Consider the following 24548-nt stretch of genomic DNA (forward strand, 5'->3'; position numbering starts at 1 on the left):
AATTCATGAGCATGATTTCTTTTTTTAAATGGAGGCAACTAAATCAGGAGGGTACAAAAATAGGACTACACGTTGCCATCTGCAATTGTGCTAGGATAAAATAGTCTAAAGGATGTCAACCCATGCACATTAGCTTGCTGGCAATCTACAAAATACTGTCTCCCTGGCATGAGCGCCCATCATGAGTGTAACTTACATGTCCTACAGTTTAACACCTTACCTCTCAAATGGCAACTGCTACTGGCCATTCCTGGAGCTGGGATACTGATTTAGCCAGCCCGCTGGTTTGATCCTACGTAGCAATAGCTATAAATTCTGTGACGTGTTTTGGGGCTAGCATGTGCATGTGTAAGCGATATATCAAGGACTGTGAGGCAAGATTGGCTTGGTCTAGTCCTGTTCTTGTGGAAACATCCGTCCTGCTGTGCTAATAGCTCTGTGGGATGCGGACCCCAATGCATGGGTTTTGTATTCATTAGCATGATAATGACAATGCCTGGGAAAATATTGGCATGTGGACATTCTCTGGTAAGGCATGGTCGCTGGTTAGCTCTTAGAGTGAAACTGAGGCCCCCCAGAGAAGGAGCACAGAGCACAGACTATCTGTACTGGCTCTTGTAACTGCTCAATGGGGAGTCCCTGGGAGTCCCTCAGTTGCCTAGTCCATCTTGATCAGAGGGTAGGTTGCACATGTGAGTAGCTGAGACACCCTCCCTGGGAGGAACTGCCACAAAGCTTCAATGACTCAGCAATGTTGGCTCTGAGTTGGCTTGTTCTGATACAGCAGTTGGTTGGCTCAGTGGGCAGCCCTTTCATTGATTTAGAAGGCTTATATTCTTGTTCACTTCAGGGACTATGGAGTCAAAGCCATGCAGATGACAGCGGTTGGCTAGAGCAAAATAGGGATGGGTACTGGAAATTACACATGGCGCTCTGCTAAACACACTGCAGTACTGCTCTGCTATTCCATTTCTGAACACACCTTCTCTCGCTGTGTCAACGCACCTCGCTCCAACTCTGCAGGGTTTTGTGAGATACCTACTTGAGCTCTGTTTCAGCTTAAAGTTACAGTGGGGTAGGTAAGTATCTTCCTTTCTTAAGTGAGGGGTTGTCTACCAATCACAAAGGAGGTGACTCTTGACTCCCACTGGCATGCCTGTTATGGACCTTGCCATGGGATGGGAACCCCCTTGTTTCATTGAAAGGCGCCTAGTTCTCAGTAGTTCCCGTGACTTTTGGGGAAGTCTTTCCTCATTCCTCATGGCACTGTTGAATCATGTGTTTTTTTTGCAGCAGTCATCAGCAAACTGCGGTGAGCATTTAATATAGCTTGTGCTATACTCATAACTTCCTCAAAATGCCATCATGACGTTGCCTGCCTGAGCTGAGCTTTTGGGATCAGCAGGGGCTTCCTCTGGCTTTGAATTTGGAAGGAGAATGTTCTAGAGATGGAAACCCCACGTTTTCTTCCCTCATGCCCATGCTGAAGGCAGCCACAGGACAGGACTCTAGGCCCTCTGCAGCAAGCTGAATCTCAGCTCTGTGCAAGTCCCAGGGTTCCTATAGTGCTAGCACCCAGTGTATCACATGGTCTGTGGCAGATTCAGCTGAAACCAGAGGATTTTACTCAAGTCAGTTTCGAAATGAGCACCAGGCTCAGTGCAGCAGCTCCATGTTCTTTGCAGTGTGCTGCAGTATCTTGCACCAACATGAAACTGCACTGTGGAAGCTGCCGGGGGTGGGGCAGGAGGAGTTGAAGGTTTGATATCTAGAAAGGCTGTGGTACTGTGATACAGGGGTTTGGCACCTGGGAGAAAGTTAAAGCTTTTTTTGTACTAAGTGTGAGGATGTATCTCCCCATTTCTTATCATGTACAGGCAGTTTCAGAAGTCACTGCACATTTTGTGAAGGTTTGAACTCTTTCTTTCCCAGTAAAACCCAACAGCCATCAGCGGTCCCAAATGCTACCACATACAGTAATGATAAGAAAATTGATTTGAAAGAAATTGAGATTCTGTGGAACAAGTCTGTCAGCTGTGGAACAGATTGACAGAGCCAGACAAGTACCCAGGCATCAACTTCTTCAAGATAGGCCCTACAAACAATAAGGCTATGTCTACATTGCAGAGCTATTTTGGGATACTGGAAGTATCCCAAAATAGCTATTCCATGTCTTTTGAGCGTGCCCATTATTTTGAAATATAACGGGCTCGCTATTCTGATGTCTCTGTAAACACCGTTCCATGAGGATTAAGGGCTGTTGTGGAATAGCACTCTATTTTGAAATTTGATGCTGTGTAGACAGCACCAAATATTGAAATAAGCTATTTAAAAATTAACTCATAATAAGCTGTGCAATTCGCATAGCTCACATTGTGTAGCTTATTTTGAGATGAGTGTAAGTGTAGACACACCCTAACAGACCACCACTGGTCATCACCTACAGCCCCCAACTTAAACCCCTCCAGTGCATCACTGACAATCTATAACCTATCCTGCCTAGAAAATGATCCCTCACTCTTACAGGCCTTTGGGGACAGGCCCATCCTCACCTACAGACACCTCCCTAACCTGAAACAAATTCTTTCCAGCAATCACATATCACACCTCAAACATACTCATCCAGGAACCTACCCCTGCAATAAACTCCAGTGACAACTCTGTCCGCACATCTACACAAGTGACATCATCACAGGACCTAACCACATAAGCCACCACATCTGAGACTCATACAACTGCACATCCACTAATGTGATCTATGCCATCAAGTGTCAGCAATGCCCCTCTGCCATGTATATTGGCCAAACTGGACAATCTCTATTACAAAGGATTAATGGACACAAATCAGATATTTGAAATGGTAACACACAGAAACCTGTTGGGGAACATTTTAACTTGCTTGGGCACTCACTAATGGATTTAAAGGTGGCTATTCTCTTACAAAGCAATTTCAGGAATCAACTAGAGAAAGAGTCTGCGGAACTAGCCATCATATGTAAATTTGATACTATCTTGCACTGCTTGAATAAAGATGTGAACACCCAAATGATATAAAAAGTGGAGTATCAGGCATTTACAGCCCACTCTTGGCCTCATTTAGCATAGACAGTTTAACTGACGGGGGGGGGGTTTCTCCTCCTCTTCCCTCTTTTTCTGCTTTATAATTTAACCTCTGTGCCTCTTGCTCCATATTTATCAACTGAAGAAGTGGGTTGTGCCCACCAAAGCTCATGATACTATCTATATATATTTTTGGTTAGTCTCTAAGGTGCTACAGGACCATTGTTGTTTTTTAAGCTATGGAAGAGTAATTCACTCCCAAATACTAAAGAGGTAGTTTTCCAAATGGGGATCATCACTGTCTCATTGGCTAGTTAAGTGGAACTGCTCTCTGATACAGCAGTTTAAAGTGGCTTGCCATGTGTCTGTCTCCTGCCTGTTCCTGAAGCTGTAAACAGCCCAGCACCCTGACATCAATAAGGCCCAGAGCATTGATATGTCTTTCTAGGGTTTGGGGGCAGGAAGGGGGTTACCTCTGTCCAAGAAGGGAATTTCCCAACCTTGTTCTCTCCCTTTTCTAGGTTTCATATTATATCATCAGTGGGTGAGGGGAAACATGAAGTTGATGGGAAATGATAGAAGGGGAATACAAGAAGGCAAGTTACATCCAACTTCCTCAGAGGGACTTAAATATTAAAAGTGAAGCAAAAAATCCACAGCCACAAAAACTGCCCTTCATGCTAAAACAGCCACAAAGTAACCCTTTGCTTTCTTTTTAAAGGAGGGAGAGTAAACCAGTTTGAGCATCAGGACTATCCATCTTTAAGCTGCCTGCCTTGGCCTTTTGTAAAAATGAACACTGTATATGGGCCACCTGGGGTTCTCAAAGTCCTTTACAAATATTAGTACATGTAAAGTCTCAAGAGCCTTGTGAGCATCATTTCACACATGCGTAAACTGAGGCACTGAATAGTTAAAATTCCACTGATTTGGGTGCTGCAGTATTTGGGTGTCTGACTTGACACAGGCAGTGTGCTTTTTCAGGGGTGCTATGGTCTCTCAGGCTATGTCTACACTGCACTGTTCTTCCAGAAAAAGCGACGTAAATTGCAATTTGCATAGCTTTTTCTGCTTCTTCTTTCGGAAGAGGCTTTTCCGACATTTGGCCCTCCTCCACTTGGCCAAATGTCGGAACCCCCCCCCTCTTTTTTGGAACATTCCTTCTTCCTCGTAAAATGAGGTTTACAGGGATGCCGAAAAAGCTCGTCTGCTCTTCAGAAAAACATTTTGGAAGAGCAGTCGTATTCCCTGGATGTGGCAGAGTTTTTCCAGGATAACTCGAGGAACCTGGAAAAACTCTGCAGTGTAGACATAGCCTCAGTTGGCGAAGAAGCTGGGCAGTACCTTTGTGAAATGAGGCCCTATGTGTCTTTTGTCAGCAGTGCTACTTTGGGCTGTAATCTTATCAGCTCTTTTCATGTGTTAGGTAAACTCAGATCATGCCTCTACCAGGATGGGAGAACGCCATGGAGAACCCAAGGCTGATTCCAAAGAGAGGCTGCTGCTGTTTCTGAAATTAGTGCCCCAGTCTGGTGCGAGGAGGTGCTGGAATGCCACAAAACTCTCAGCACTTGAACACTCCCGATGAAATCTCCCATGGCAAGATGTGGTTTTAGCCCTGGCCAAATTCCAGTGTGGAGGTCTTTCATTTTGCCAGCCTCAAATTCCCCCTGCAGTGTAAGCTGGATACAATATTTACACAGCCCGTTCTGCGATGCTCTAGTGCAGCATTATGGGTTCAATGGGTTTGTTCCAGCGGTGGATTCGTGCTCCTGGGCTGTGTCTACACTGGCGCGTTCTTGCACAAAAACGGCCGCTCTTGAGCAAAAACTTGCCGCCTGTCTACACTGGCCGCTCGTTCTTGAGCAAGTAAACTGGCGTTGTACTGTAGAAAATCAGGGTTTCTTGTGCGAGAACTCTGACGCTCCCTCTCAGGAATAAGCCCTCTTGCGCAAGAGCTCTTCCAGAAGAGGCCAGTGTAGACAGGCAACATGAACTTCTTGCTCAAGAAGCCCCTATGGTTAAAATGGCCATCAGAGCTTTCTTGCGTAAGAGAGAGCCCACACTGCCATGGATGCTCTTGCGCAAAAGCACATCTCTTGCGCAAAAGCACATGGCAGTGTGGACGCTCTCTTGTGGAAGAGTTTTTGCACAAGAATTTTTCCGCAAAATAGTTCTTGCGCAACAAGCTGCCAGTGTAGACATAGCCCTGTTTTTTGGCAAAAGTGCTTTGAGAATCCTCTGGGATGAACAGTGCAGTAATAACTGTTCTGGTTGTCTCCAGTGGGCTTTTGTTAACTGGTCTCTGAATCTGTTTGCCTTCCATGTGGCCTCTCACTTTACCTTCCAGCCTGCGCTCTGTGAAAAAAAGGCATTGCCTCCTTTCTGTTATTGTTGGCACTCCTGGGATGATGAAAAGTGATCCAGAAGGGGGAACGAGAGGGCCCTCCCCCCCCAGAATATGGCATGGGCCAGCCAGGTGCTGCTTGGATGTTGGAACCTTTCTCCCGTATTGACAGTGATTCATGGGGGTACTCGCCTGAACCCATCACATCTGTTTGTGCAATGGGAGGAGAAGTGGGAGGACTGGTAGGCAGTGAGACCCTGTTGAAGGCTCTGAAACAATCTTTTGACTTTTTTTTTTTTTTGGCCAGTTCAAAAATATTGTCTTTTTTGTTGTTTTCAATAATCTATAAGTGGGCACCTGCAGTAGGGTGACCAGATAGCAAGTGTGAAAAATTAGGACAGGGATGGAAGGTAATAAGTGCCTATATAAGAGAAAGTCCTGAATATCAGGACTGTCCCTGTAAAACTGGGACATCTGATCACCCTAACCTCCCAGTAATATCACTCTTAATACTAACCATGCTAAAACAACGCTTAGCGAGCTTAAACCAGTGCCCTTTGGCCAGTGGCATCTAGATGTTCACAGTGCAATTAAGAACTAAGTTTTAATGTTTCCTATTCCAGATGTGCACTGAACATTCAACAATTGCTTGTTAGGGTTGCCTGTTCCTGATGTGCAGGTAACATTTGAGAACTGACCTTTAGTGACTTCTGGACCAGTTGTGCACAGGGCCCTCAAGAACTGCCTTATAGCATCACACATTCCAGAAGGGACACAGCATGCAAGGACTGTTCTTTGGTAACTCCCATTCCAGATGCGACCAGTGCAGGCGAGTGATGCTTATATAAGCACACCCTGAGAAGTGAAGCGTGCATCCAAGCATTGCCTGCTAAGCTTTCACCACTCCAGATATGTGGACCATCTGAGAACTGCCGGAGTTTAGTGTTTTCCATTCCAGATGTGCAAGGAACAAATGAGAAGTACTGTTCTGACATTCCCTGTGTCAGATACCACCAGAGTCTGGTTGGATTTGTTCATATTATGTGGTTCATGGTCCATAGGACCACAGAACATCCCTGACCTCTTCATTCAGTACCTGTCCTGCAATCCAGATATACAGACAACAACTTGGCCACATTAAATTCCTTCCTCTCCTGGTCCTGCTGATCATGATATGCCATTTGTAATATGCCCTTTCTGGTCCTCCCCAACAAAAAAGAACCTTCAGTTCCTATTTAGCATGGTCCATTCTTTGATCTCTCCCCATTCCTCTTCAATACAGTTCACCCTTTAATACTCATCGTTAAGAGGAGAAGAATGTGCGTATCATGCTGAGGTGGCAGGTGGCTGGGAGCTCCCTCCCTCCTCTCCCCCCCCAATTATTCATCTCCAGCCCTATTTGGCTGTGGTTCTGTTTCTGCCTTTGGGAGCTGGAATTTGTAGCAGCCCTGACGTGTATGTGCTGCTGCCTGTACAGGCTTCTCCTCTGAAGCTGGGCCAGGAATTCCTCATGGCTGTTCCCAGTAGGCCCCAAAGGAAGGGAGGAAAGGAGGTGGGAAAGAGTAGCCTTGACCTGGGACATGGGAATCGGAACTTGCAGGAGCTGTGGAGAAGAGAGCACCAAACATCCAAACTCTAAATCAGGGCTACTCAACATGTGGCCTATGGCCCGTTTGTTTGAGGCCCATGGGTGGGAGCCAAACCAAAAAAGCAGTCAATATAATGGTCTTCTGTTGATGTGTACTTTAGTGGTTAAATTCCTGGACTGTCATTGCTCATTAAAAGTGCTGTCATACGGGTGGAAATTGGGTAAATATTGCATGTTATTAATATCAGCAGAACTCACTTAAATGGGGCCTGCATGTTGTGTAGTCTTGCCTTAATCTTTGTATTCATGCCCATCAGTGTGAAAGAAGCTATTGGCATATATATTTGCATGTATATGCAACCACACTTGAGTTGTGGCCCTTGGCATGTGCTCTGAGTATCATCGTGGCCCCCGGGGCTTCCAAAGTCGAGTAGCCCTGCTCTAAATAAAACCCTCCTTTCCCCTAGCCCAGAAGTGGGAAATTGTAGGAAAAAGGGCCAAAACTGGATGGAAATCCTGGGCACTGGGCCACAGTAGTGCCCTTCAGAGTGCCCACAGGGGAAAGGAAAATACCTCTCCCTTGTGAATCTCAGATCCCAGCTGTCACTGGAAAATAACCTGGTGGAATGATTAGAAAAGGCAAAAGACAAGCAGGACTCAAGCCACTAGTCTGGGGATTTTATCTCCAAACCCAATTGTCAAGAGGGGCTTTTTGTTCCCCTCGGAGATATGTAACCTCCTAGTGAACCGCAGAGTACTAGAAGGTTGCTCTTAGGTTCAGTAGGCGCTCCTTGCTGAGCTGGAGGACAGTCTGTCCTGCATCTTCTCCAGATAGAACCCCAGGGAAGATCACGGGAATTTACTCCCAGAGAAATTCAGCTGCTAGAACTGACGGTGGTCAGTCATGGAATCTGAACTCTCATCCCAAGAGCGCTGTCTGCCACACGTAAGGGCAGAACAAAAAAGGAAGAAAAAGGAGGCTGGGGTATTTTCCTCCAGCATTTTCTAGCGGGAAATAGGAATCTCAATGCATTGTAAAAAAGTTAACGAATAAATCTGTACCATACCCCTATTACATTTATTGCCTTTTTAGCAATGAAGAAACTGAGGCCAAGTGACATACGCAATGGCACAAACCAAGTCTGTGAGAATGAAAACCCTGGCTTCCTGGCTCCCAGCCTTGGGCTTGAGCCACCAGGTCACACTTCCTTTGTCCCTGTTCCTGAGTGGGGTTGGGGGCAGACTAGCAATTGAGAGGAGAGGTGATGAGACAACCAGCTGAAAAGAAGGCAAGAGAAAGACATAAAATGGTCTTTTTCAGAGGGGTGCAGAGGACAAACAGTGATAGGGGAGGGATCTGGTGTCTGTCGGACTGAACAGGTCAGGGCACATAGATGTTGGTCTCCCCCGTACCTCTGTGCTCTCTCTCATTCTCTCGCCTTGCTGCAGTAGGGACTGGATACTGATGGATGCCTTTCCCAGGTGTCTCTGTTGCCATGGGAGCCTGCTGGAACAGATGAGGGGCCCGGTGAATTCACCCCAAGCAGGAGATGGCGGTTTCTTTTCATGTCTCCCTCTCACTCACACTCTCTCTTTCACCAGGTTGCCATGATGTCACTGGGTAATTAACAGTGTCAGGTTTGGAGTAGCCAAGAGGGGAATTGGCTGTAGAACAAGGCAAAGCACTGGGGGAGGGCCTCTCTGAGTGAGAGGTATGGGGAGAGGGGCCATGGGGAAGGAGGGATCCCACAGGGAGAGAGGCTGAGGGAACAGCTCTGGGTGGAAGGGGGAGCCATGACAATAGGAGGAGCCCAGTGTAGGAAGGGTCTGATGGAGTAGAAAGCTGAGGCAGAAAGGCCTTGGGGGCATTTTTATGACAGTCTTAATTCAGAGAAGAAAAGAGAGATGGGGTGGGTGTGTATAAAGTGTGTGTGTGAAATGTGCGCGCAGTGAGTGTGTGTGTTGGGGGTGTGTGTGTGTGTCCGGGGTGTGTGTGAGTGATGCTGTGTTTCTGTAAGTGTGTGCGCGTGCATGTATGCGTATGTGTAGTCCCCTCAGCAATGTGCTCTGTAAGTGCCTCTATTCTTACATGGCACTGTGCATGTATCTCTGGGCATGCCACTTTCCTGACAGGCTATGTTCATTTGCTCCTGATCCCACCCTGAAAGGACCTCACAGCTCACTGTGGCACATGTAACCCGATCTCTTAGAACCCTACATCCAGTTTGGGGTGCACAAGGGAACCGTAACACTAGGCAACTAATCTGAGGGGAAATTTAGGCTACCACTTACTGTGAATTTGATAGCAAACCTCTTTTCATTCTCCCAATTGCAGGGCAGGGAAGAGCCCCTAGCTCTGAAACCCATCACAGAAAAGGAGGGAGGCAAACTGACCTCATAACACAGTGTATGTGTGTGTGTGTGTCTGTGTCTCTGTGTGTGTGTGCGTGTGCGCGCGCACCTTGCAGAGACAATGAGGGAAATTCATAGTTATGTGGTGCTCACTTTACATCGGCAGCTGAAGTGGGGTCTCCCCAGCAGGCACACGGCCAGCTTAGCTGGCTCTGGGCCACCTACTTTCATAGTGGCTCTTGGCACAGCTATTTGCTGTGTATAGGAGAAGGTTATGCAAAGTGTTCCTACGCCCCAGCTGTTCTCTGGTAGCACAATGGTCCACAGAGTCTGCTGAAGCCAGGATGCAAGATAGGGCAGCCGCAGGGGCTGTTCCAATCCATGCTGAAGGTGTGAACTAGCCCCAGCTTCCTCAGGCAAGGTCCAACCTGCTTTTCCCCTTTATCATCAGTCCCCATGCCAGGATCAGCACTAGTGCAGGGAGATGTTCCCTTCCATGTGCTCACCCCTTTGGGGACAGGTGAGGCTGCACATCTGTCATGGCGGTGCAACGTCCCTTGCTTGGAAATCTAAGAGCTCTGCTGTGCCCAGGTGGACAGAAGCTCACTACATTTTTGGGCCTAGCGGATGTGTATGTGGAAGGACTGAAGGGTCTGAGGAACGCCTCCAGAAATGTGAAGGGCAGAAATCCTCCTTTCAAATCTCCCAGTGGCATAAGGTTAAGAAGCAACTCTCTGCAGGGAGAAGAGAGGAGACATGCCCAGAAGGAGAGAACTCACATTCCCCGACATCTCTCTACATTCCTCCGGATGAGTGGCAGGGAGCATAGCCAACAATAGAAAAGGACATTCCCTTCATCCATCATACAGATCCCATTATAGTCTGACTCAACATTCTACAGCTTTTCCCTTCCCCCATATGGCTGGCAGCGGGTTCTGGTTTTAGAATATTAGAAACCTCTCCCATCCCCTGCCACCATGCCTTGTAGGCTGCTTGATATGATTCAGGATTCACTAACGCCCGGCTGAGTCCCCTGTCCCCTCTAGTGCCTTTGGCTGGCAGAGGCTGAGACTGGTAGAGCCAGTACGCCAGTGTTTCCCAATTTTGTTTGGCCACGGAACCCTTTTAAACTCGAAAGAATTTTGCGGAACCCCTAATAACAGTCTTATATATGGAGCTGACCACAAATAAGTAAGGATAATAATAAACAAATGCTAAAAAAGGTCACGAGATCAACATTTAGTTTAATTGCACGTATTTACAGTGATAAATAACAGGAGATCGCACCACTGACTGTGCGCACAGCGCAAACACAAATGAAAATAGTTTTCAATACAATTAATAAATGCTTAAATATTAATTGTTATTGTTTTAAATCATAAAATGTTATTATAATGGAATTTTCTCGCGGAGCCCTTATTTTCACTTCGCGGAACCCCGGGGTTCTGTGGAACACCATTTGGAAAACACTGCAGTCTGCGCTCAATAGCCAGCACTCCTGCAGCATTCCCCCTAGTGCCCTCTGCTGGGGGAGACTGGGAATGGAGTAGTGATTGCCCCACAGGTAGTGCTCCAGAAGCGCTTTGGATCAACTGTGCCTCTTCTTGAAAGGGGCAGGAGTGGCTGTGAGCGCCTCACAGCCAACATTTCTGAACCCTTCTCCCAGTGCTCCCTGCTGAGAGCAGCTGAGCAGGAGTAACTGGTTCAAGGACAACGGGGACTGGTCTGAGACTGATGAATGTTGTAGGAGGTTGTGTGGGCCTGTACTCCTCCCTGCTCATCTCCCTCTCTTGCCTTCATGCCCTCCATTGACAGTGTGGGACTTGCCGAGTGACATCATTGCTACAGTCCAACCTATTTTGCCGCCTGCAGCTGTTCCGCATTCACACATGGAGCAGACAAGCCTGGACCCAATCCCATACCACTAAAAATACACACACTCCCATGGAAGGGGGAGGGGCAGTCTGGGCTCACTCCTGCACTCCTAAAAATACAAACAGAACTAAGTACACAGACAGCCAAGTGGCCAAAGTGGGCTCAGTCCCGACTGACACTAAAACACCCACATGTAGGAATTTGGCCAGGTTACAGAAGTTGGCACCCCTAGTCCAGTGAAAAGTGCTCTGGGAGTGTCTGTGACTGTACATGGTCATGGCCTAGGTTGTAGGTCTCATCTGTCAGCAGAACGTCCCCTAGCACCATGCTCAACACAGATTCAGAGGGGCAGACACCCCCTTCTAAATCACTTGTACTTCTTGGAGCTCATGAGTTTTCCTGGGGTGTGTGTGTAATCTATTCCAAGAACTAAGTAAATCAAACCCCGCTTCATAGGTGTTGGAAGTAGCAGTATGGAGGGTGCTGATGCACCCCCAGCTTGAAGTGGTTTCCATCATATCCAGGTTTTACAGTGTGGTTCAATGGTTCTCAGTGCACACACTGTACAAATTGTTCTAGCACCTCTGCCCTGCTTAGTACAGTAGCTCACTCAAGTGTCTCTCATCAACCTAGAGAAACACTGGGTGTAAGGATGGGGGAGTAAACTAGGCTTGGCTAAGCCACAAAAGGAGGTGAAAGAGACAGTTTTTGTTTCAAGGTGTCTGTGTGAGCCTCCCTCACACTCTTGCTGCTATCCAGGTGCAAGTCAGCCCAGGTAACGAAGTCCTGACTCATCTGATGGAGAAAGTGTGGTGTGTGTCAGAACACTGCAGCCTGAGAGCGATCAATCAGTAAACAACACAAACACAGCACCCAGTCCAGGACAGCCTCAGCAGCAATACTAGTTAAAGTAACAGTCACAAGGGCTATTGCTCCTCATGCTTCAGGACATAGTTTGGTTGCCAGCCAGGGCCAGGAAGAAATACATGCACCTTATGTCACCACTGCTATAATTCTCCCCAGTGAGGTGAACACTACAGGATTCAGCACTGACTACAGTGGGCGCTCCTAATCAGAGTGCCCACAGTGCCATTCTAATACATAACTGTCTATGTTCCTAGGTGGGGGGAAATTTTGACACCACCTTCCCTCTCCATGGTGAGCGGAGAGTAACAGAGTTTCTCTTTTTCTTTCTTTTGTCTATCCCACAAAGAGTTAAGACCAGGCTGCACTCTAGTACCTCCCTGCTCTCTCCCCCTAGCGCCTCAGGTTAATGTTTAAACAAGCCCTGTTGCTAATTAAATATTGATGACCTCCAGCAGGTTTTGTTATCAACCCTGAACACCTGTGGCATGTGTCACACCGAGATTATTTCTCTGCACACTGCAAACTGTACCTGGACTAGACATGGGGTGTCCATTGAAGGAGAATGAACAACTCACAGAAAGACAGACAGTGATCAGTGGCAAATGGAGGCTCCAGATGGTGATGTTTGCAGATGATTCAGCCCCAAGCTTTTCCCTGCAGGGAGCAGTGTAGGAGCACTGTGTGGGGCAGCTCATGCTTGCTCCAATCCCAACCCTAACCTTAACCTCTTGCCCCTCCTACAGCAAGGCGCATGGCACAGAATCACTGGTTGTAGGGAACAGGGAACTACTTCAGTCCTGCCTCACAGCAGGAGGCACTGCAGGGAAGGCTATGAGACTTGAGAAATAGTTTGTCTCTTTAAGCCTGGTGACATCATCTAATTCCTCCCATCCTGTCTGCTGGCCAAACATTGACTAAAAAGCTTAACCTACCTGACTAGGGTTGCCAGATGGTTTAAACAAAAATACCGAACAACCCTCCCCCCCCCCTGCAAAAAAAACCCCACTAGGGAAAAAATTCTGTTGGGGGGGCGGGGGGGGGGGAAGGACTCCAAATTATTAAGCAAGAAAAAAAATTTAAAAATAAAACAGCATTAAAACAGCATGGCCCCTTTCAGAGTGTGTGCACAGTCAGAATAGGGATAGGAACAGGGGAGCGGTTGAGCACTAAGACCCAGGAATGGCATTGCTTCCCCTTGGTCTTTAGGCTTTTTATTGGTAGCCATTTTGTTTTCTTGATCAAGCCAGAATGCAGCTTCCCTGTGGAACCAGGTAAGCAAGGATTCTGGGGGTGGGGTTGTTAGGGATTGGGGGGCGGAGGCTGGGCCTAGTTGCTGAGTGTGTCATAGGGTTGCCAGCTGTCTGGTATTTTAGTCTTCTTGCTGGGAAAAAAATCAGAAAATACCAGACATTTTAGGTGTCTGGTATTTTCTGATTTTTTTTTTAACCAGACAGGAGGAGAAAATACCGGCTTGTCTGGGTCAATACCGGACACCTGGCAACCCTATGCCTGACCTTCTGCTCAGAGGCTTGGCCTCTGACCTCCCACCCACAAACACTGAAACAAGGAAGTGCTTCTTTGACGTACAAGGCCAACTATCTTGTAGGTCATTTCCCAAATGATGGGATTCTTTCCCAGAATTGGTCTTTCCCCTTTCTGCTCATTGTTCCCTGCATCTCTGAATGCTCATTCAGCTGAATTGTAGCTCCAGGCCCCCTGACCCTGTTGGCAGGGCCATGCCAGGATGCTATACTTTGTAGTTTTCAACAGAGAAGTTCTTAGACCAGGGTGGGCAAGTAGTGGCCTCCGGGTCAGATGCAATTTGCCAGGGTTAGCCCTTTCTGGGCCACCAGTGCTTTATTTACCTGCACATCCATGGGTATAGCTGCTTGCAGCTCCTGTTGCTTCCTGAAGCTCCCACTGTCTGGGAACAGCGAATCGCGGCCAATGGGAGATGCACGCCAGGTAAATAAAGCTTTGGGGGCCCTCCAGGGGCTAACCCTGGCGAACCACATCCAGCCCATGGCCCACTTATTGCCCACCCCTCCCTTAGGCAGTAGCCTGAAGCCCAGGTGGGTTTGATACTGCTTCAGGCTTGAGATTAAAGAGCAGGGGGTGCTACAGGCCAAGCCACAGGTGCCTTGACAGAGCTGTGGGAATGACTTAGGCCTGAGGGATACACACAGGCACACACCCATTGGAGAAATAAATGAACTTTGTTAGAACAGGCAGAGCAGAGGCAGCAGGGCCAGTTGCAAAGAGCTGGATCCTGCAGTCATACCAAGGGCCCTGACACGAACTCCCCATCACCTCACTGTCCAGACATCCAAGCCTCAGCCCTATTGTTTAAATGTCAGCGTATATTTCAATTTTTCATCCAGCCAACAATGGTGTTTTCTTGCAGGCACCCTCCCTCATCCTCCCTACTCCAAAACCTGACCTAACTGACCTTTAGGGGGTACAGGCTGCCAGGGGCTGGTCCAAGCAGCTGCTTCAAGGAGATGGAATTTATTCCAAAGTACCTCTGCCAGTGAAAAGAAGGAGGGATGATGGCAGAGACAGGAGAAAAAGATAGAGGGAGAGAGAGGGGGAAAGAGAAAGGCAGAAAGGAAGAGAAAACTAAAAAGATGGAAGAAAGAAAGATACAAAAATTCAGGTAGTCTTTGTGAAGTCTGAAGAAGTGGGCTGTGCCCACAAAAGCTCATGATACCATCTACATGTTTTGTTAGTCTATAAAGTGCTACACTACTATTTGTTGTTTAAGTTTATCCTGTACAGACTAACTCGGCTACCCCCTGAAGTTTATGAAGTTTGTCAGAGATACGAGGGACTTCACAAAGTTCTCCCAGAGGAATGGATTAAAGGTGGGAAAAGCTGAAGTACTCAATGCTTTCTTTGCCTCTGTCTTCATGGACAAGGTCAGCTCCCAGACAAATGCACTAGGCAATGCAGTATGGGAAGGAGGTGGACAGCCCTTGGTGGGGAAAGAACAAGTTAGGAACTATTTAGAAAAGCTAAACATAGACAAATCCATGAGCCCGGATTTAATGCATCTGAGGGTACTGAGGGAGTTTGCAAATGTCATTGCAGAGCCTTTGGCCATTATCTTTGAAAACTTGTGGAGACTGGGAGAGATCCCGGATGATTGAAAAAAGGCAAATGTAGTGCCCATCTTTAAAAAAGGGATGACGGACGATTCAGGGAACTACAGACCAGTCAGCCTTACCTCAGTCCCCGGAAAAATAATGGAAGGGATCCTCAAGGAATCCATTTTGAAGCACTTGGAAGGGGGGAAAGTGATCAGGAATAGTCAACATGGATTCACCAAGGGCAAGTCGTGCCTAACCAATCTGATTAGCTTCTATGATGAGATAACTGAGGTGGATATGGGAAAGTCAGTGGATGTGATATACCTTGACTTTAGCAAAGCTTTTGATAAGGTCTCCCACAATATTCTTGCCAGCAAGTTAAGGGACTATGGATTGGATAAATGGACTGTAAGATGGATAGGAAGCTGGCTAGACTGTCGGGCCCAATTGGTAGTGATCAATGGCTCGATGTCAGGTTGGCGGTCGGTTTCCAGCGAAGTGCCCCAACAATCTGTTCTAGGACCAGTTTTGTTCAAAATCTTTATTAATGACCTGGATGAGGGGATGGATTGCTCCCTTAGCAAGTTAGCAGATGACACTAAGCTAGGGAGAGAGGTAGATACTCTGGAGGGCAGAGTTAGGGTCCAGAGTGACCTGGACAGATTTAGAGGATTAGGCCAAAAGAAATCTGATGAGGTTCAACAAGGACAAGTATAGAGACCTGCACTTGGGACAGAAGAATCCCAAGCATAGTTACAGACTGGGGACCGAATGGCTAAGTAGCAGTTCTGCAGAAAAGGACCTGGGGATTACAGTGGATGAGAAGCTGGATATGAGTCAAGAAGGTGAATGGGATATTAGGGCGCATTAGGAGGAGCGTTGCCAGCAGATTCAGAGAAGAGATTATTCCCCTTTATTTGGCTCTGGTGAGGCCACATCTGGAGTATTGTGTCCAATTCTGGCCCCCCCACTATAGAAAGGATGTGGATGCATTAGAGAGGGTCCATCAGAGGGCAACCAAAATGATTAGGAGTCTAGAGTGCTTGACCTATGAGGAGAGACTGAGGGATTTGGGTTTGTTTAGTCTGCAGAAAAGAAGAGTGAGGGGGGATTTGATAGCAGCCTTCAACTTCCTGAAGGGAGGTTCCAAAGGGGATGGAGAGAGGCTGTTCACAGTAGTGACGGATGGCAGAACAAGGACCAATGGTCTCAAGTTACAGTGGGGGAGGTCTAGGTTGGATATTAGGAAAAAATATTTCACTCAAAAGGTGGCGAAGCACAGGAATGGGTGATTTTGATGAGATAAATTCAAGGGCCATACATGAACTGCAGGGATTCCCCAGGAATTTCAAAGCAACTCAGGGATTCCTGCAGATGTTATCAACATAATGAGATTCTTGCAAAGTTTATAAAATTCTCAGGGACTGTTATGATGTTTCTAAGCCCTGCAGAAGGCTCGATGCTGATTTTCCTAGCAGTAAGTGGTAGAGATTTATTTGAAATAATTTTTATACACAGGGTTATAAAAAGTTTTTTTTTTTTTTTTAAAAAAAAAAAGGTAGTTCCCTAACAAGGCCACTTAGGGCAGAGTTACGGGGTAAGTACACCATTTATTTACAACCAATTTATTAGAACGCTGTAGCTATTATCTCCCAGTATTGGTCAGGGATCTCACACTTCAGATAAAAGCCAGAGGTCCACTTTTCCACATCCATTCTGAACCTATTGGTCAGACACCCCCAATAACCTATACACTCTGACGAGACAAGCCTGATATTTCCCAGTATTGGACCCAATCCTGCAAGTCATTCCACTAGGTGGGATCTATGTATTGGTCTGTAGCCATATTCATTGGGGCTCAGGAGTCTGCCTGCACAGAGTGGCTTGCAGGACTAGGTCTACCAATTGATGGTATACCTAGGCTTGTCAACTTTCTGACTGAACAAAAGAACACCTTTGCTCTACCCCTTCTCTGAGGCCCCCCTCCCTCCACCACTCACTCTTCCCCACTCTCACTCTCTCGCTCATTTTCACCAGCCTGGGAAGGGCTAAGAAGGGTCCCTTTTTGACCAGGCGTTTGGCTGAAAACCAGCCACCCTAGGTGTAACCCACACTCACCCACCCATGCAAGAGACTTGTGATGTGGGCCCTCCCTAATTCCACAGTTTTGGGACAGAATTCTTTCAGGGATAAAGCAAGGCTCAGTTTTGTTACCTCTCCTGGCTTTTTTCTGATAGGATTTCCTCCGTCCTGCAAATTGCAGCATCTTCTGATTCTTTTATGTTTCTCCTCTTAAATCAAGGCATTGGCACCCTGTTATTCTTTCTCAAAGGCTAGAGGTAACTTAGGTGAGCTCCATAAGGAAATGGAGCAAGTGCCCTTTAAAAGTGAGACATGATGAAAACCATTTCTGGACTATAAAGTCCAATGGTACAGAGCTACTGTGATGATGGCTTTAACAGAGAAAGGGCCTGGTGATGTACTTGTTGAGTGTGTGTCATACGGACTCCTTAGAGAAGCCAGACATGAGATTCTAGGGCACATAGAAGTTCAGACTCCATTTGGAGTGCCACACTTTTCTGATTCTCCCTCCTGCATGTATGCTAAAGGAGGGTTATACGAACACTTTATGTCAGGAGTTTTTGGGTCCTCACAAGGTCATGTTACTGGAATTCGGATAGGGAAGATATAATTGTTTTTATATGGCCACCAGTAGGGGACTTGGTTTCCATGTGCCATGAATCACTAAGACCCTAAGGACTGCGTTTCTCAAACTCTGGGTCCCAACTCCCAGGGGGGTCGCGAGCAACTTAGAGGGGGGTCGTGGTATCACAAAGTTTGAGAACCCCTGCCCTAGGAAATGGAGCTGTGTTTGAAGGAGACGAAGTAGATTTGAGGAACACAGTTTGGTCCTGTGATAGTCTGTACAAGCTGGCTTACTGACTTTTGGCTTTGGACTGTGGTGGGAGGAAGTCATGTTTGGAAATGTTTTTCCACTATAGCTTCGTTTTCTAGTGTAGCCAGGGCTTAAGGAACATACTTATGTGCAAATAGCACCTAAGTCTCTTGAGAATTCAGCTACTCATTCTCTTGCCTGAAATTCTCACCTTCTGAAGGTGCCATCTGCACTAACTGGCTGATATGGAGGTAATTGGGATGTCAGCAACAATGGAGATCTTGGGCAGGAGAATTAATAGCTGGTGTGTTCTCAAGAAACTCAGATCCTATTTTTGTGCTAATATTGCCTGAGTTCTAAGAATAAGAGGGAGAAAGAAACATAGGAAATTGCAGCACAGAAGCAGAGTCACCTCCCAAACAGAATGAAAAGCTGCTGATGCCTCTGTGGAAAAAATAAAAGATATAGAAGAGCCACTTTCATGGGTTGGAACCACATACAGCTCCACCAATGCACTGTACTCCCTGCTAATCTAGTCTAGGGTTCCCTGAATATACAGCCCTACACATGCACCTCAGCCCCAACCTTAGCATCCTCCACTATTCCAGTCCAGGATTCCCCATGCCAGTCTCTGACTTCAGGGGAATGAAATATGGGAATGCTGAAGTGAATGGGAGCTTTGCTATTGACTTCAGTGGGTTCGGGATTTCACCTAGGGCAGCAATGGGCTGCATGAGTGGCCCTCTTTCATCTCAGTAGGGCTCAAGATTGTCATAGCTCAGTCTCCCAGGATAGGTTAGTTTTGCTAACTGAGCTTGCTTACGTACAGGGGAGCTGACAGTCATGCTGAGCCCCTGGGCAAGCTGGGGAAGAAGGGAGGCAGCCAGCCCTCAGTGCTGCCCAGAGCACCCCATTCCACACTCCCCCCCCCCCCCCCACCCAGGGCCGGCCCGAGCCATTTTGGCACCCCAGGCGCTGCCCCCAGGGCGCACGGCTCCACCTCCAGGCGCACAGCGCATGCGCGGGCCCACCCCTGGGATGCGCGGCCCCGCCCCCAGGCGCACGACACATGCACGGGCCCGCCCCTGGGGCGCATGGGTGGACGCATGGTGCATTTGCTGCCCAGTCGGCCCGGCCACCGCCGATGGCGCGCAACCTGGGGCCGCCCTGGGCAGGCTGCGCCTGGCTGTGCAGGGCCTTCCGGCCGCGGGGGGAAAGGGCGCTGCTGGTCGGTGCTGCGTGGGTTAACATGGCTCCCGCCCTGGGCGGCTGCTGCAGCAGCCTGCCAGGAGCTGGGCGCCCCCCATAGGTTGGCACCCTGGGCAGCTGCCTGGCTAGCCCACCTCTTGGTCCGGCCCTGCCCCCACCAGCCCTTAGCGCCACCAGCAAATGAAAAGGCCAAAGGCTCCGAGTGCCACCTTTGCTGTAGCAGCCAGGAGCCCCCAGCACTTTAGAATTGCCAGGCCACAGGGCAGTTGCCCCCTTTGCCCGCCTCATCAGTGGGCCTCCGTATCTAGACTCTGTGGGCTGCGCTGACTGAATGGTAGCTGAGCTTTGACTGGATGCAGAGGGAGCGCACGACTCTCACAGTCAGTGTTGTGCGCAATCAGCACCACCTGGCTTCACGTGCCCTTGCTTTACAAGCATGTCATGTTAGTACTACTGGCAGGAAGAAAGCTGTGCAGATGGAAACCAGCGGAATCTGACAATTCTGTGCATGGGCAACAATAAACAAAATGTCTCACAGGCCACACATAGAGCCTGGACGGGCCACATGTCGTGGGCCCCAGGCCGCAGGTAGCCCACCACTGGCCTAGAGTGTCTGAGATCCGAGCGGCTGCAGTACCTCTGTGGATCAGTTCTCTGTATTCCAAAGACTGAGAGGACAGCTTGGAGACTTCATAAGAGCCGAGTCATTTCTTGAGGGCAGGAAAGAAAAGGAATAATGCTGACATTTTTGGAATGGAATCAGCTCTGGCCAGGACATGGGGTGGGGAGGGGGAGAGAGAGCCCTGGGACTTCCTTCTAACCTGGATCCAGCTGCTTTGAAAGCTTTGGCTGGCTTTGGATGCCAAAGGGGGTGGAGGGATGTGAACACAGTACTGCTTCTCTGTGGCGTGGGCGCAGGTCTTTCTGCCATTTCAAACCGTTCACTTTCCACTCCAAAATGCCAGGGCAGCTGTCTCTCTGTTTCTCACACACAACAGACCCTCTGTCCCAAATTCACAGAAGGAAATTTTGAGCAAAAAGGCCCCAAGGCCTGTCTGACTTCCTCACAGAAAGTCAGGAGGAAAAGATCAGTACATCATTCTTAGGGATGTTAAACATTGGTTAACTGAATAGTCAATTAACCTCATGAATTTTTATCAGTTACTCGACTATACTAGTATGCTCCTGGCCCCACTCCCAGGGAGCCCCCCTGCCACTCCACGCTGCTGCCTTTGTATCAGAGGCAGCAGCGTGGGGTGCCAGACGAGAGCTGGTCCAGGAGGAGAGCCAGTTTAAAAACCAGCTCCCCTTGCTGATGAGCTGCCTGTTGCCCTGTGCTGCTGCCTCTGATATAGAGGCAGGAGCATGGGATGGCAGCAGCCCCTGTCTGGGGGGGGGGGGGGTCTGAGCTCTAGGACCCACTATGAGCCAGAAGTGAGCCAGGCTGCCTGCTTGCCTGGCTCCTAATACACTTTAAATGCAGAGCTGCAGTAGGGATAGGTTCCAGACCTGGCGCAAGCTGGGACTGAGCGAGGCTGCTGGCCAGCCCGCTAAAAAAATGTACTGGTGGGGGTGGGGGGAAATGCATTTAGTCTATAGCATTAACCAATAAGCTTTTGCTAATCAGTTAATCGACTATACTTTTACATCCCTAGTCATTCTGTGAGCCCATCTCTTTCAGAGTTACGGCCGCCCCTATTCAGAGCCAATTTGATGGGAACGGAGACTGGGGGGAGGGGGCAGGGAGAAGACAACGTAACAATGTAACTTCCTCTACATTGGATCACCCTGCCTGTTCTTGACTCCTTCGACTGAAAGATTACACACAACACCACTTCCGGTCTCCAGTGATGTTACTTTCTGTATGCCAGTTACTCATTTTTTTACCCCCGTCTCCTCCACCTCCTCACAGACTCTGTGGGCTTGGCACAGGGAAGAGAAACCACATTCCCAACCCAATGCCTAAATATCTCTAGCCTCTTGGCATCCCCAGTAAGTTTTGACCAGAGGGTATGGGGAAGACCTCCACTGACCAATCAAGTTTGGGCCTGACATCTGAGTGCCAGATTTAACAATGACCAGCGTCAGACCCCTCCCATGCAGATCAAAATCACCATGCAGCAAGGAAGTTCCAAGAAACCAGCCTTTGTGTGCAACGTTCTGTGAATCAGACAATAAAAACAGCTGCCTGTCAGGATGATGGGAACTGTCCTGACCTCTCAACACCTTCCAAATTAAAGGAGTTAATGGTACAGACTTAGGGTGAGATTGTTCTTGGCCTCGGGGTTGACCTAAACTGCAACAGAGGCCAAACCTGCACCCACAGCCACAGAACTAGGAAGGCACATGCCCCTGTCCCTCAGGCCAGGCACCGTCCCAAGAGCTGGCATACTAATTAGAATTGACATCAACTCTCCAGGCTCCATCCCCCGCCCGGCCTCTCCATCCAAGGCCTCGCCCCTGTTTTGCCCTCTTCTCCCGAGGCACCACTCCTTCCCCACCTCTTCCATCCACATTTCTTGCTCTTCTTCTTTCCTACCCCGTCACTTGCTGGATCATTTCAAGGAGGTGGCGGCCCTGGCTGGTGCAGGTTAAGCTTCCCCTTGTTCTCCAGGTAATCAGACTTTTGGTTCAGATGTCATTTAGATGTGCCAGGTCCTTGGACTGGCTTTTCCAGTCAAAAACTGAGCACCTGGCAACCTTAAATGGCACAGAAGCCAAGCACTGACCTGAGTATAACCCATACAGGCAGCAACTCTAACATGGCTGAATTTACCATGGACATGGGAGGAAAAATGCCAGCTGGGCACTGCCATGGCACCAGCTGATCTCCTGCCAGGCACTATGCTGAGTAAGCTCACACCGTGGATGGTATGAGAGAGTATAAGTGTTAAGAAGCTCATGGAGCCTGCACCTTGGCTGGAGCAGAAGCTCACAGTGAGGAAGCTGTGAGGACGCTCATGGTGCTTGCATCCTAGCTGGCACTATGTGTCAGGGCTCACTCACACTCAGAGCACTGCCTTGGGTCAGTGCAGCATGTTGCTGCTATCTTTGGCTCCAGCCCTGCCTACTGTCTGCCAGCCTCTGTCCCCAGGTCCTCTGACTCAGCCCTCTGGACAAGTCACCTGTCTTCAGACCCCTTCTAGGTTGTCGTAAACATAGTCCTGTATTTTGCTTCAGCTACACCAGACTAACACGGCTACATTTCTATTACTATTCTACACAAAAGCTGAGTGATACCAAATTCATTTCCTTTTCTGCAGGGGGTCTATTCTTGGCTTCCAGAGCCTGGGGCACCTTTATCACGGGTTTCCCTGGTTTGAAGTGCAGCCAACTCCTACTCAAGTTTTTGCCAACAATTCTTTTCATATGTCAGGTCTAGTCTTGTCCAAATCAGTTCTTGCTGTTTTTCTGTGGCCTCCTCTATTATTTTCTGTTGTGCGGCTTTCACCTCCTCCAGCTCTTGTTTCACCCTGTGTAAGGCCTGTAGCTGACTTGGCATCTCACATTGAACTCTCTCAACTAATTTCCCCCATTTCATTGAGTCCCTGCCCTGGACTGGACTGCTTGGCCCAACAGCCCTCATCTAGGTGAGGGCCATCTTACAGATACCTCATTTACATGGTCCTCTTTCTTGTAACAGAGCTGGAAATCAAGGCCAGTCTCTGCCTACAAGTACTATACCGAGTCCGACCATCAGCTTGTTCCTCTTACCTCACATTTCTATCTCCACCCCGACTGTGTGCATGCATGGAGAGACACGAGTCTACTCAAGATGTACATCAGCAGATGCTGATCTATTTTCACAGTGGGGAGACTATTCCCTTGAACCAATATCAGCACCTGGAAGCAATTAGTCCTCTCATTTCACATCCAGCCACATTCACAGTTATCTGGTAAGCTGTATTGTGCCCCTTACCAAACAACATCCCAAGCCAAAGACTTGGCTACAGGAACAATCCAAATAGCCAACTCCATGAGTGGGCAGTCCTTTCTTAAATGATACTACTGAGCAGTCTGGAAACACACACTGGTATTCTCCTGGACAGTTCCCAGGTGCCTGTCCTGCGCACCATTTATGACCGAGGCACCACTCAGATGGCCAGGTACCAAACTGCCTAAGAACTCCCCCAGAATGTCCCTCTTGCTGCTCCAAGTCAGGATTCTCTGTCACCTGGTTTCTCTTTACAAAGTCCCTTTGAACTAAGCCCTTCTACCGGTGGTTCAAGATTATCCTCTTCCATATGGGCCTCTTCTCTCTCCATGGTCTCAGTACACATCAGTCAGAATCTCCAGCCCCAACTTTGGGCTCCATCAGACAAGACTCTAGGAATTGTTCTACTATTACAAGATCCACCAGTTTGTCTAAGGAGCTCATGTTGGGCTGTAGCCATTGTGTGGCTAAGTCCTATAAATGCTGAGCTGCCAGTCTAGGGAACAGCTCTGGGGGAAAGGTTCTTTCCTAAACAGGTGTCAATGTACTTCCAGGATCAGCCCCAGTCTATCCAGAATTGCTGCTTCTACAATTGTGCAGAGCTGCACCTGCTCATTGGAAAAAGTGTGGTAGGCTGCTTGAGCTTTTCCTGAGAAGAACAGGGCCACTCAAGTTGCCCAACAGGATTTGGCTCACTCTACTGAGATTGCTATCCTTTCAAAAATATGCAGGAATGCTCCTAGGTCATCAGTTGACCCCAATTTTGCCTCGCCAGGTACTGGACTGGCAGAATCTTTTTCTCCAGAAACTACTGAGGGCCCTGGGATCCATGTCTCTAGGCATTGCAGGACATGTTTTTGCTGAACCAGTTGAACTTCTTGCTGTGGTTGCAGCCCTTGTAACAAATTCATCCAAAGAGCACGAGTCTGCTCCTTTTGGACTGCAGACTACCTCCTCCATATTCCTGGAAAGGGAAAGAGGGGGGATAATGTGTCCATCCACCCCTCACCTTTCACTTCACAATCCCACTTCTGGCACCAACAAGTGGTGGTGCTCACTAACCCTTGTAACACCTTCCTGTGTTAGTCTGGAATGATGTCTCTGGAATGATGTCTCTATCTTCAGCATCTCCTGAAGGCCACCTGCTTGTCCCCAGTCCTTTTGTGGCTCAGTCCTCCATCCAAGTCATCTAAGTTCAGATCCCTTTCAGGATATCAGAAACAAGTCCAGCAAGACTGAATGTTTCTTAGGCCCTCTTGGTTTACTGAAATCTTTTCCTGTCTACTTACAAATTGTATCTCAGGTCCTGCCTATATTGCTTTCCCTGTCTT

General features: G+C 48.2%; 1 long non-coding RNA gene across 2 annotated transcripts in view; it reads right to left on the bottom strand.

The window, feature by feature from the left end:
• LOC142830601 (uncharacterized) overlaps nucleotides 1-24548 on the bottom strand; it is a 110728-nt gene that overhangs the window by 4483 nt on the left and 81697 nt on the right. The window contains exon 3 of one of the 2 annotated variants that reach the window (XR_012905983.1): nucleotides 8409-8502. The exons of the other annotated variant lie outside the window; for it this stretch is intronic. This is a non-coding gene — a long non-coding RNA (uncharacterized LOC142830601). The remainder of the gene's footprint in view (nucleotides 1-8408; nucleotides 8503-24548) is intronic. 2 annotated transcript variants of the gene reach the window in all.

Source organism: Pelodiscus sinensis, chromosome 1, assembly GCF_049634645.1.
Source record: "Pelodiscus sinensis isolate JC-2024 chromosome 1, ASM4963464v1, whole genome shotgun sequence".
Lineage (NCBI taxonomy): Eukaryota > Metazoa > Chordata > Testudines > Trionychidae > Pelodiscus > Pelodiscus sinensis.